At 31.4% G+C, this 14,220-nt stretch overlaps 1 pseudogene; it reads right to left on the reverse strand.

The window, feature by feature from the left end:
- Positions 1 to 6,352: 6,352 nt before the first annotated feature.
- Positions 6,353 to 11,492, reverse strand: LOC108731453 (uncharacterized; annotated as a pseudogene).
- Between the last annotated feature and the right edge of the window lie 2,728 nt (positions 11,493 to 14,220).

The raw sequence follows: 14,220 nt of genomic DNA on the forward strand, positions 1-14,220 counted from the left end.
GTGCAAAAAATGATGACAAATGGTAATAATTAAACGAGAATAGAAATTGGATATTATAAAAGTTATATTTCTGTTATTAAATGTCTTCATAATGGTTTAATACGTTTCATCTTTTATTCCATTTAAAAAAAATTATATATATTGACTCCTTTTTCTCTGAACGTCCATAAAATGGATTTCATAATGCAGATTTAACACCAGCCCATTTTTTCAAATAGATTTAATTTTTTTACAGGGAATAAGACTTTAGTAATGCAGCTCCGTCGTACTTCATCTTGGTAAGTCAGTTCTATTTTCTTAATGCTATTCTATTCTAAATGCAACAGATAATATAAAACTGCAACTGCAGTGAAAAGGTAAAAAGCAGAAGCTTTCTCTGATTAAAATATCGGAAAACTGGATATTATGAAAAAGAAAGTTGTGAGTTTCTCTCTTTCTCTCTCTCTCTCTCTCTCTCTCTCTCTCTATTTCGCATACTGTAAGAATATCTATAATAACGTTTTAAAATCAACAGATAATGTATTAAATTCGAGCCCGTTCCCGTTGATTGAACATTCATCCGTTCCAACATTATCAAATTTAAGATAATACCATATTACGCCCGTTTCACGCGACTTGTCTTTACAAGCTCACTCGTACGCAAAGTTAAATTATAAGCTCAACTGTGCCGAGGTTTGAGTCTGTTCCGTAGATAACACCCCACGAACGACTACTCCGCGTAAATCTTGTTAAAACCTTCACGCAGCCACGACATCGTCTTCAAGTTTATCTTCTTCGGCTTTGCATTCGCGACACTTTGCTAAGAAATTAAAAGGCAAATAGCTAAACTATTTTTTATGAATTAAAATACAGAGACGTATTTAGTATCTCTGTTATACGCTAATTAAAAAATAACAGATAATAATAATATTGAGATATATTTCCTGTTGAAATAGAAACCTCGTTTACAATGCGACCGATCACTTATTATCACTTATTATCATTTATTTATATTAGAAATCTTGTTTCCATTCGTAATTTACCGCATAGTAAGAAATTCGAGAATATTTTTAATGAAACAAATATAGTGAATATTTATTTAAATCTTTGCTCTTCTAATTTTAAATCCTTCTCGCAGAGATTTTCAGATAATACATTTTAAATACATATTATGTCGCTGAATCTTATTACATAACCATATTAACGTTAGACATATGATAGAAATGTAAACTTATGATTCAGTGATCATCTCGTTTTTGAAAGAAATAAAAAAGAAATGTAAGTACTTATTAGTCTCATCCACTCAATGCTTTTATTTCGTGCTTTATGACGGAATATGAAGATTAATAGTCAGCCATTGTTTGCAGTAGTCGCATCCCCTCTCGTTTCCGCGAAGCGACGAAATGCGCGAGAGTGGGCCAGAGGGGATGAAAGAGGGTTGTGAGCTGTTAAGCTTAAGCTAACTCACTTGTCTTGGTGGCGTGAAGGATATACCGAACGACCTTCTAAGCACCGTTGTGGATATTTCACCGGGTTCGAAGATTAAAGGATTCTTGAAGTATCCTGGGGCGAGGATAGAATGGACATGAGGATGCGGGGGATGGTTACCATCACTCAGGATGGACAGCTTGTCTTGAGAGCGTCGCGACGAGGAATACGGCACTGATGAATTCGCATCGCGAAGAAACCGTTCTCGAAACGTTAACCTTTGTGCCGGTCGATCTTTATTTTTTTAACAAAATATTCCCGAGTGACATAAATAAAGTCACCACAGATTTTGTATCGCTGAAAGGCTCTGCCTTTCAATATTAGATAGCACTCGAGACCAGAAAGTAGAATATATAGAAGAAAGATGAGTCAAAGAGAATATCAAGTTTATGGTATTGAAATTCCGTCAACATTGTAGGAGAAAAAGTAATTTATATTTGACGAAGATTGATAAAGACATAGATACTATGACATAAATCATATTTATGGAATATATTATTATTTGTAAGATGACGTTTTCCTTCCAAAAATTCATATAGTATATGTAACAAATGCAAAGAGAAAACTGTAGAGAGAAAAAGATTTATTCCATATGGATTTATACAATAGATTACGATTGCTTATGACCATATCTTTTTAATTCATGCAAGAAAATTATATCATATAGATTTTATCTCCGCAGAACTCTGCATAAAGAAGTAAATATAAATTTTAGCTATAGATTTGCAAAATGTTTCTTTATAAAAGTCCATATAAGATCTTTTATTAATGTTGCTTTGTATAAATTGCTTCTTTTGGGACGTATAAATTCGAAATTCTGTCTTTATATCTAACAATATTATCTTTAACAATTTTGTCTTTATATTTAACAATATATCTAACAATATTAATCATATTGTTATATTAGATATCATAAAAGTTACTATTAAAAAGCAAAAAGAATTGAAATCTGTATATAGTTTAAAATAAAGTTTAAGATAAAATTTAAGAAATGAGTTTCTCTGAGAAGTTGTTAGTTACGCCAGTGATTCCTTCGAGGGATATAAACAGAGTCCTCGAGTAGCGTGCAACATTTGTTCCTGGGAATCACTTTAACTTCATCAAGGAAGCGACGCGTCTGGCCTTTGCAATGAACAATCGTGGTCGTGTCCTCTCTTTCAGTTCCGTGCAATTTCTTACAGCGCGAAATCGTGTAGGAATACAGAAATTAAATTGTTGAATGAGAAACAAGGATACGATACAGTGCAAAATTTTCTACTTTGAGTTGAGGAATGCAGATATTACCAGAGTAGACGCATTAGGTTCCGTATATTTCCAAGTTCTTTAAGTTTTATGAGACGATACACTTTATTTATATTTATGAAATGTATAAAACATTTTTGTGACTTTATGTAATTAAAATTTATATTTAATTCTTTATACAAAATTATACCGAGATAAAATCGATATAATATAATCTTCTTGTACGAATTAAAAAGAAATTGCTTAAGCAATCGTAATTTATGAATTCATATATAAATACTATCTTTAGATTTTTCTAATATGAAAATTAAAGTGTTAATAATGTATTAAAAAATTAGATTCTAAAATAATGTAAAGATAAAAAAATATGACTCTAAATTTCGAATATTTTGCAAATTAAAAAATAGATACGTATTACAAAGAAACTTACCTGATTTGCAAAAAACAGAATCGCATTTCTAAACAAAGCCATCGTTATAAATAACGGATTGTGATATCATATTATAAATTACATTAAAAAAAGTACAAGTTACAATAAACATCTGTCTATTCATCGACTAAAAGCAACTTTCCAATTTTTACAGACACAAAGCAAGTTTCTTTCATAAAACTACATTAGTGTCACACGCTTTGAATATTTTGTATATCCCACAATCTCTCTCCTTCTGTGCAGCGCAGCTTTTTTAAATACGCTCGAAGGCTTTAATTTTTTGACGCTCTTTTTCAAAATTCTCTAACGACGCGATTCAGTCAAGGTTCTTTGTAACGCGTATTTGTTTATCAATTTGCAAAATATTCAAAAAACCTCAAGAGTCAAAGTCATTTAAAGAGAAATTATACGTAATTAAAATTAAACGTTATATAAAGTAAAGTTCCGTGTAAAATCACGTAGAAATCTTTTTTCAAATCTTTTTTATGTTTCTATTTTTTTAATAGGTCGCGAAACTTTTTCCACGATTCACTATCCGATTCTGTTCGAGTTCTGCTAAAAAACGGGACAGTCTCGTAAAAAAAATACGCTGCGATAGAATGTTATAGGTGGAAGTTAACTTCGCGACCGGAAACTTGAGCGATAAAATTTACCCCCGATTTTACTCGGGGGAGATATCCAACTCTTCCACACTCGCTATTACTGCTGGTCGATCTTCGCGAGCGAACTCACGATAAATACTAATTAACCTGCGCTGTATGTGCCGCCGAGATAAGGCGCGACGTTCTTTGTTCTTATACTCTGGCTTACGAAACTAGGAATGAGATCGAAGATCTCACGAAAGGATTTTGCAGAACGAAATTGTATGCATACGACATCGCAAGGAATAACATAAAAATGTAGAATTTAAATCAGGCTGTAACAAGATTCATGAGATTCAATCTACAAGGGAGAAATATTATAGAACAAAAAAGTATATAACAGAGATGAGACTGGAGCTGCGCTATATATTTTAGATACATACGATGTACATTAATATGAAATTACCTGAGTTCCCTTTATACATAGCGCTTAAAAGTATCTCTCACTATTAATCAAAATGTGAATTTTAAAATCTAGACGGTTATTTTCCGCTCGATGATTAAACAAACTTGTATATAATTTAGAATTACAAACAAATTTAATTATTTTCACCAATAAGATTATATTAACGCGATTTTTATAGCTTTAAAACATTTCATGAGTTTATCTAACTATTCTGTATGATTCTTCCGGAATAAAATCCGCTTTCTAATAAACCTCTGTGAAACAAGTGTGCACCGAGGCGTACACCCGCACACTCGTGCAATACTCAAGAGGCGAATACCACTTTGGGAAATTGCTAGCCCTTCCTAAACTACCCTTTCATAGTCATCACTTCTTCCTCTGATCTATTATACTCGATACATAATTCATTGTCAAAGAAGCTTCCACGTACAAGCTGTTTGTACGAAGTAGTTTTAAGTTTAACTTAATATTGTGTTTGAGAAGGTTATCTGTGTAACATATATTATGTATAATATCAATTTTAGGTCTTAATTCTTTTATTAATGTTTTTTTTTTCAAATATCTTTATTCTTCTCAAGTTAAACTAAGAGAGATTTCGCAAAATGTTTACTGCCAAAAACATTGTAAATTAATTCACATGTAATTAATTCACAAAGTGTTTCTTAGTTTAATATAATTCTGTGGCTTCCCAGATTTATTTTAAGCGATCTTTATCGTTAGCGATTTTAGCAGATTTTATTAAACTTTGCAAAAGAGAGCAAAGCTATAACATATTTAATTAGTGTCAGTTTTGCCTAGTTTATTTCTTCTCAGCTTGTACTTTTGGATTGTACTTTTTTGGTTATGTTAAACTTTCGTTCGAAAGTTTCATTTTGTTAAGGGACCAAGTTTTATCTTTGATTTTATCTTATAAAATCTTGATTGTATAGATTTTTCCATGCAAGATGTTTCCATAAAAAACACATGGCGTAATCATGAAACTACTCAACAGATGTTCGCATGATTAAATTGCATTTCACGTGGTACAGTGTAGCTTAAATATTTTTATAAATGCGATAATAAATGTATTTTTTATTACATTTTGAAATAATATTTTATCATTTAACGTAAAATATTTTTATTTAATGTTCTATTTGATCAAATATTATTATTGTATAACATTTTTTATTAATTACTAAAAATTCATAAATATTCTTTATCTATTATATATAAACTACTATATATAATATAAATTAATTACTATATATAAATTAATATTATATATAATCTACTATATATAAATGTTTTAAGTACATAAAAGATTTAAGTATACAAAAGAAATACTTTACTCTGACTGAAATATAACTATTGATTCTTCAACGTTAGATATTTTATTTGACCAAATATTCCACAGAAAGATAAAAAAGTCATTTTTGTCATTTCGCAGGTTTCAAAAATATGTAGATTGCTATCGTGAATGATATGAACGCAAAGAGTAAGGCTTCCATATGTTAAAAAATAAAATTTCTCGCGAGGAATCTTTGAATACTGCTCGAGCTAAGATCGAACAGAAGATACAAGGCAATATGATATTTTCTGTTTTATTGACAATAACTATATGCATACGTATTGATTTGAATGAACTCGTAGAAAACCAATTCACATATGTTAGATATATATAACTACGGTTTTATTTAAAGATTGTACATTATTCGAAGAATATAAGATCTTTGAAGTTAGCACGACATTCTATTAATATAAAAAAAAATAATAACAGTAGCACTTTTCATAGTTCTATATTTCCTTGTAAAAATAGAAAAGAATTCCGCATTTCATACACTAAAAGAACCAAAATTGGAAATATAGAAGCTGAAACTCTATGTTATATATACACTGAAAAAAAAGATTGGCTGCTGCAGCAAATTAGATGGTAAAATATGGCATAGCATTTTTAATTGGTTGCAGTAGTCAATTTTTGGTTGTGTTAGTCTATCGAAATCCTATACTGACATTGCAGATAGGCTAAAGCAACCAAAAATTGGCTGCTACAGCCAATTAAAAATACTATGCCATATTTTACCATCTAATTTGCTGCAGCAGCCAATCTTTTTTTCAGTGTATAGTAATATTCCGTTTAATTTTTCTATGCACCTCTTTATCGTCTAATCGCAAGGAATCTTTGGAAAGTTATAAGGGAACTTCTTCACAGAAAAGTTTGCACGAACTATACTGTGAAGAACTTGAGATATCGCGCGGTAGTTTTTTCATGATTGTATGACCACTTAAGACCGTGAGACTTGTACGGTAGCAAACCAAGACCGCTGCTCCGCGTTGTTTGCATTTTCCCTTAAAGGGCCGCTTCGAGTGCTATGTGGGTCAGGATTACTGCAGCGTGTACTTTGTTTGCTGCTCGTCGCAGTTGTATGCTCGTGTAATACACCGACAAGTAGTTGAGTTCCGTGGCGAGGAAACCGACTCACTAAATTGGCACGACAAACGTATCTGTCGCAACTACTCCAATCTTTCGGTGTAACTTGTAAGCATTCCAATCTCGTTCTAAAATCATTTAAATAGTTATGTATGCTATAGCATACATTTCGTAAATAATATTTAAAAATTCAAAAGGAAATAAAAATAAAAAAATCATAAATTGTCTGATTCTTCTTCAATAATGATTCTCGAGAAGAACGAAACTTTATGCATTGTTAAATTGATAATGTCAAATTATATTTATTTGAATTATTTTTGATCATTTCTATAGATCACCACTGATGCTTCTATTATACTCAATATATCGTTAATTTAACTAAAACATAATTTAAATAAAAACTCAAGAAAATGTAATAAATTTAGCTAAAATTTGGTTTATTATTTATTACTGTAAGTGCACACGTTAATATGGAATTTATTTTAAAACTAAACTAATCACAGAAATGAATTGATTTACATTGTAATACACATGTAAGTTAGAAATAACAAAATGTTACTTAATTTAAGGGATTGGTTTATCATTGTTTCTTTGATATTTGACAATGTATACACATAGGTATAATTCTATGATATGATTTTTTATTTTTATAATATTTCTCCATCTTTTTATAAAACATGATCTTTTTATACGATGAAATGATATGAAACCTAGAAATTGCATTCTAAATGTTCAACGCAATTTCACACAAAATATTTGTTATTTACTGCAACATCTTCCGTTATACATATGGCAGGCGTATACTAGATTATACATGCCGCATCTCACGGACGCGCAAAACTATCTCGAAAAGTTCTGGTATATATTTAAATGCGTTTTACGATGGGAGAAGTTTCGTAGATATAGATGACGGCAATGATGCTGCGCGAAAGAAATGAAAAGCGGAAGAAAACCGCTGGCTAGAAATACGGATATCTGGAGACACGGTAGTGTCTCGGCGTTATCAAGGGAACCTCGCGAAGTGTCAAATTCTGATTTTAATGAAACTTTGTGAACTTGTAGCTTACATAAACAGATAAATTTAAAAAATATCAGTTACGGCGGAAAAACGGTTTGAAGGAGTGAAATCACCCCTTACGTGTCGTTTTCAGCTTTTTCCATTATATCTTGAAAACTATTCGAGATATCAAAAAATGTTTTATACAAAAGTTTTACAACAAAATTAGCTGTATTCATTCACGTCAATAATATTGAAAAAAAAATTATTTTTCGAAAATTTTGAAAAATAATTTTTTTTTTAAATCTTCACTTTTTCTCTACCTTACCCTACAAGCGGATATATTACGACGCAAAGTCCAGATCTGTAACTTTTCAGATTCAAATACGTCGTCGTTATTGTTATTGTCGTCGACCAGCTCTCAGAATGTATGGTTGCACCGTCTCAACAAAACTTGTTCATACACGGAGAGAATTTTCTTTTAAAATTTACCCTAAAAATATGGTAGTTGTGGTACAATACAATATTTTAAAGATTTTACCATGCACTACCATGCACAGTAAAATTGATCAAACTTATTTTATACTTTATTGTAGTTTTATTAATGAATGAGAGAGATTTACATTAAAATTCTTCGAAATACAATGTTGTCCCACGCTTGTCATATTTTCAGGGTAAATTCTAAGAAAAAATTCTCTCCGTGTAAGAAATAGTGATTGGGGAAAAAGGAGGACCCTTTGTCTTATCTAACGCTGTTTTGTTTCATTTTCGTGGGGATTCCGATCGACGAAAACTAGAAAAAATTTTTAATATACAATAGGTATTATAAATTAGATATAAATATGTAAATACGTAATAACAAAAAAGAAGAATGCTATCTTTTGAGATATAGATTCTTTTATTATTTTTATTTTATATGAATTATGGATATCATTCACATTTTTTTTTGTGTATTTTAATCTACAAAATACACAATATAAAAAGATATGACATATAATTGTTACACAAAACATTTTAGAGATTTTTCGTTATCGCGCGCGCGTGTTCACTCTCAACTTTGCAAATCAAAGCAGCTAGCACGTTCTGCACATTCATCCTCAATCGCCCGTGATCGTTGTCAGCAAATAAGCGATTGATATCGTGTGTTAATCTCAATAGGCTCTCGTTGTGGGCACATTCGAGTACATGAGAAAGATAGAGAGAGATAAAGAGAGAGAGAGAGAGAGAGAGAGAGAGAGAGAGAGAGAAACCTGACTGTAAGTGGCTCTCGAAAGTGGTGAGTTCGTCGCCCAGCGTTAACGAGATTATTAACGCGTCCGCGTGTCCTCTAAAGTCTAAAGAGTCGTCTCGTCATAAGATGATCCCGAAAGAATCCTCGCCCTTTCCGGAGGTGAAAATGCGGTGATTAAGGCGACCCCGGCTCCTTTCCAATTCGGCGATCAAGAGAATCAGTCTTGTGAAAAGCTCGTCGCCTCGTCATTTAAGTGCAGTGTAGATTAAATTAAAAAGTGTTTATTATAATTAAATCTAACAGCTATGAACAGTATTATATGCGATAAAGATATGTGGAATTGTAAAATCGCACATTTTTTAATAATCTAAGTAATAGATCCCACACTAATTATATGGAAAACGTGGTATTAGTCAAATTAGCTGAATATTTCTTAATTTATAAGATGATAATCAAAGTTTCCATAAATACAATTATAAAAAAATGGACAGATTCTGCTGAAGGTTGCTTATATTTCTAATCGCACTGTAAAGTATCTACAACACTATTTCTAATTGTTTTTAATCATTCTAGTTATTTTTTTTAGTATACAGTTTTCGTATATTAGATAATTTTTTATTTTGCTTTCGTTGATTTAATTTAAAATACATCATATTTCTCTCATTTCGTATTTTTCTCTTGTTATATCACCATTACCAATACATTTATATCAATCGACATTTAAGATAATACGATCTTCTTTTCTCTAAATAAAAAAAACTCTAAACAGGAATGATTTTTTCATGAGCGGAATAGACCGAAATGAACGGATGGTAGACACTACCGTCCAGAGAAATGGAACGGAAGGCAGTAAATTACGCGGAAGTACATTCGGCAGATTGAATTAGCATTTTATGTGCGAAAAGCAAGCAATCGTATGTGCGCGTATGTTACCGGTCAAGAGTATGCAATGTCCACTCGATGTTAGTCAGTGAAACGTGCAAATATCGCTCGTGACGCAAAACGATACCGATAGAAAATTCATAACGTGTTTTTCCCTCGTACTAGAAACGTGTACATATTGAATGCAAACATCGCAGGACAGAATCAGTTTAACATTGATCAAAGAAAATTCGTAAATGAAAGCCGACCTCTAGCCATGGGACACCCTGACAACGCACGTAATCTCGAACTTGCAAAATGGATACCATTTTTTCGTTAGAAAGAAACTTTTCTTTAGGTTACATACGAGAAATCGGAAAACGGATTCTGGCAAAACTTGCGAGCTGTTCCCAACTCTATCGGACAAATTGACCGGTGTGTCGCGCGTGTAAAAAGATTTTTACCGTTCACCATAAGTGCGCTTTCATGTGTTCCGGTCGAAATGAGAAAGGCGAATTTGCCCTCAAATATCTTTCTGATATCAAGCTGTGCTTGTGATATTTTTCACAGAAAATGATCCTACATTTTCTTTTTACATTATCAAAAACTGTACATTGACGATATCATTATACGATATATCGATAAGTATTCGTCTATTTTATTTTTTGTTTGCATTATGCTTTATCTCCTCATGCTTTTCTGCATGTACTTATAGTTCTTTCGTATATATTAAACTAATATAAACAATTTTAATCTAAGTCAATTAGTAGGAGAAAATTATAATTATAGTTAAATTATATAATAAATTATATACGTACAAGTAATAAATTATTTGAACGATAAAAATGAAAGCTATATTAAAAGAAATTATAACGTCTACAATTAAATACTCTTAAATAACGCTGTTACGTGGTACATGTCTTAATAGATATTTATGTTTTAATTGAATGTCTTTAGTATCTATTCCTGAAGCATTTACGACCACTTTAAGCAGCCAATGCTTTATAAGTCAGATTTACGAGAGGATTAAAAATCAAATCACAGTACGTAACACTTAAAAAAATTTTAAGTGTAATGTATAAAAAAATTTAAGAAATAGAAATAATCATTAAATATATCGCATCATTATTTTCATCTCAGCAATGTTAATAAAAGAGATCCGGGTTCGACTCCCGGCCGAGGCATTATTTTTCGCAATAAGTTTTATTACAGTTTTTAAGTTGGGGAATTTGGGGGGATTATTAATTTCAGATTTGATTGCGTTGAAAGTCCGACAACCATATCGGCACGCAATTATCATTTCTGAAAAAATTAATTCATTTAAAATGAATTTACAATAGTTCAACATCTTAACGTTCTGACCGTTATGGCGCTTCTTAATTTAAAATTATTATTAGCGGTCTTTCAATCTTATTAATATTAATAAAAATTATGAATTATAATAAAAATAAATAATTATATATAATTTATATAATATTATATATTACATAAATTATATATAATTATTTATTTTTGAATTATTTAAAAACTATTTATATCTACTGTATTTGGAATTTTGATTGATTTCTGTTGCAAATATACTTAAATTCAAGATCGCAAAAAATTAATTTATGTTACTTGTGAGGTCAAAATCATTTAATAATTATAACAGTAATATTTCTTAAAGTCTCAAAACAAACCTGAAGAGAGTAGATAACTTGGTCCACGACAGAAGCCAATTTTCACAAAAGTTGCGCGAGAGTTCGGAAATAACGCTTGCAACTTCAGCAACCGGATAGTTCCTTGACAGCGAAAAATTTTCGTCCCTCATCAGAAACTTGTGTATGCGTCACGGAAAATCGATCACATAGCTCCATCCAAATTTGCTGTTTTGCAGACGTAAACGAATTCGGCATCTTTCTAGTTCAATTCAACTTTATCAAAAATATATCTTGATGTGTGAACCACAAATTGTCACAGTTTAAAATGTTAATCACTGTTGCATAAGTATAATAATATAGAAACATACTGAGATATTATCAAATCTTTCGATACATTATTTATAAAAATATGTCGTATTAAGTAGAATTAAAAGAAATTGGAAAGAATAAGGGCAATAGGAGTCAGGCGCAGAAGACGTCGCGCAAATAATACACCCATATGATAAATAATACACCCGACGTCTTCTGCGCCTGACTCCTATTGCCCTTATTCTTTCCAATTTCTTTTGATTTATAAGGAGCCTTTTTTAGTTTGATTTGTTAAGTAGAATTAATATTTGCATATTTCATATTTTATCACATTCTTAATTACATTTGTATATTTCTAAATATTACATATTTATTAGATTCTTTTGAAAATGAAGAGAAGCAAACTAGTTTTAACATAAAGTAAATGTACGAAATGACGCCACTGACCCGAATAGCGCCCACCATCATGAATTTTGGCCCCCAACATTAAAAAAAATAAAGTTTCTATAGCTCATTCGATTACTCATCATTAGCACATGTATGCACATTTCGAATTTTCGTTTGCACACTTTCAGTTTAAAAGTTATTCAAAAAACAAATTTGGGGAGGCCAACTTCACACTAGCCCTCCAACTTCGAGCAAATTGGATCAAAAAGGTCTTAATCGATAGGATTTCATTTGCACATTCCAAAACAAGTCGATTTTTCGTTTACACACCTTTAGTAAAAAGTTATTAACAAATGAGTTTTGAGGGGGCTAATTTCACACAACAAAAAGTACGTGTTTGATTCGAATTCAACAGAAACGAGCTTAAAATCACATCAATCCATAGGCTTTCGTTTGCACATTTCGAAACAAATCGATTTTTCGTTTGCACATCTTTAGTTAAAAAGTTATTAACAAATGAGTATTAAGGGGGAGGGGGGCTAATTTCATACGAAGAGAGAAGTTGTAATAACTTTTTAACTAAAGATGCAAACGAAAAATCAACTTGCTTCGGAATGTGCAAACGAAATCCTATCGATTGATGTCATTTTAAGCTCGTTTGTGTTGAATTCGAACGGAAAACTTACTTTTTGTCGTGTGTGGAACTTTAATTGTTAATAACTTTTTAACTAAAGATGTGCAAACGAAAAATCGATTTGTTTCGAAATGTGCAAACGAAATTCTATCGATTGATATCATTTTAAGCTCGATTCTTTTGAATTCAAACCGAAAATGCACTTTTTGTTATATGAAATTAGCCTCCCCCCCTCCCAACACTCATTTGTTAATAACTTTAAAATTAAGAGCGTGTAAACAAAAAATCGACTTGTTTCGGAATGTGCAAACGAAATCCTATTGATTGATGTCATTTGAAGCTCGATTCTCTTGAATTCGAACCGAAAACGTACTTTTTGTTATGTGTGAAACTTTAATTATTAATAACTTTTTAACTAAAGGTGTGCAAACGAAAAATCGACTTGTTTCGAAATGTGCAAACGAAAATCTTTCGATTAAGATCTTTTTGATCCAATTTTCTTGAAGTTGGGGGCTAGTGTGAAGGTGAGCCCCCCAAATTTGTTTTTTGAATAACTTTTAAACTGAAAGTGTGCAAACAAAAATTCGAAATGTGCATACATGTGCAAACGATGAGCAATCGAATGAACTATAGAAACTTTATTTTTGTTAACGTTAGGGCGGCTAACTTCACGACGGTAATAGCGCCACCTTAACCTATTTTATACACGCAGTAAAATACAACGTAGTAAAAGTGTTCATAAATTTTTAGAAAGAGATTGTGAAGGTGTGTGAAATGGTTCCGCTAAAGTATGAGAAAATATAATCTGATTTTCCGTGAAAAGCAGTTGTACAATCTCATGTCGAGAATGTATCACTTTTAGCTATTCGTGATTGAATTTGTTCTTAAATAACTACCATGACAAGGTAATCTATAAAGTGAAAAATGTGATATCTTTGAACTGTAATACAAAGTATTTGGTTTTGTATTATATTAATATGTTTAAAAAATAACAAAAAAGTAAAATATCACACAATTATACAATTTTTGTATAATATAATATAATAAGGATGGCAGATTTATATGCATGCGAAAAGCATCATGTGCATAAAACCGCCATAAATATATAATAACACTTTAATACAAATTAGTAAGAAATCAGGAGACGCGGTAGTGTCTCCGGCCATGTTCAACTATCCTAACTACTTTAGGATTAATGAAAATGAAAGACACTACAAGTCTCTTATCCCGAGCCACCAAAGTCCATTTTTGGGGGATTATACAGAACTACTAAAAACGTTCGAACCACTTGTTTGCATCAATCGACACGAGCATCTTTTTGAGATTTTGTCAGATTATGTGGGATCCAATGAGAACAAACCTTTTTCACGGCTAAATGATCATGCAATATTTTATATATGCTGGTGGAACTAATGCCTAAGGTTGTCTCAATCTCACAGTATGTCACATGACGATCTTGCATTATTAGTTTTTGCACAGCATCAATGTTTTCTGACACAACAACTGATTTTGGACGACCTTCACGACTTTCGTCGGTGAGCGAACGGCGACCACGATTAAATTCGTTA

This window comes from Mycetomoellerius zeteki, unplaced genomic scaffold (assembly GCF_001594055.1).
Source record: "Mycetomoellerius zeteki isolate Tzet28-1 unplaced genomic scaffold, Tzet1.0 scaffold128, whole genome shotgun sequence".
Classification (NCBI taxonomy): domain Eukaryota; kingdom Metazoa; phylum Arthropoda; class Insecta; order Hymenoptera; family Formicidae; genus Mycetomoellerius; species Mycetomoellerius zeteki.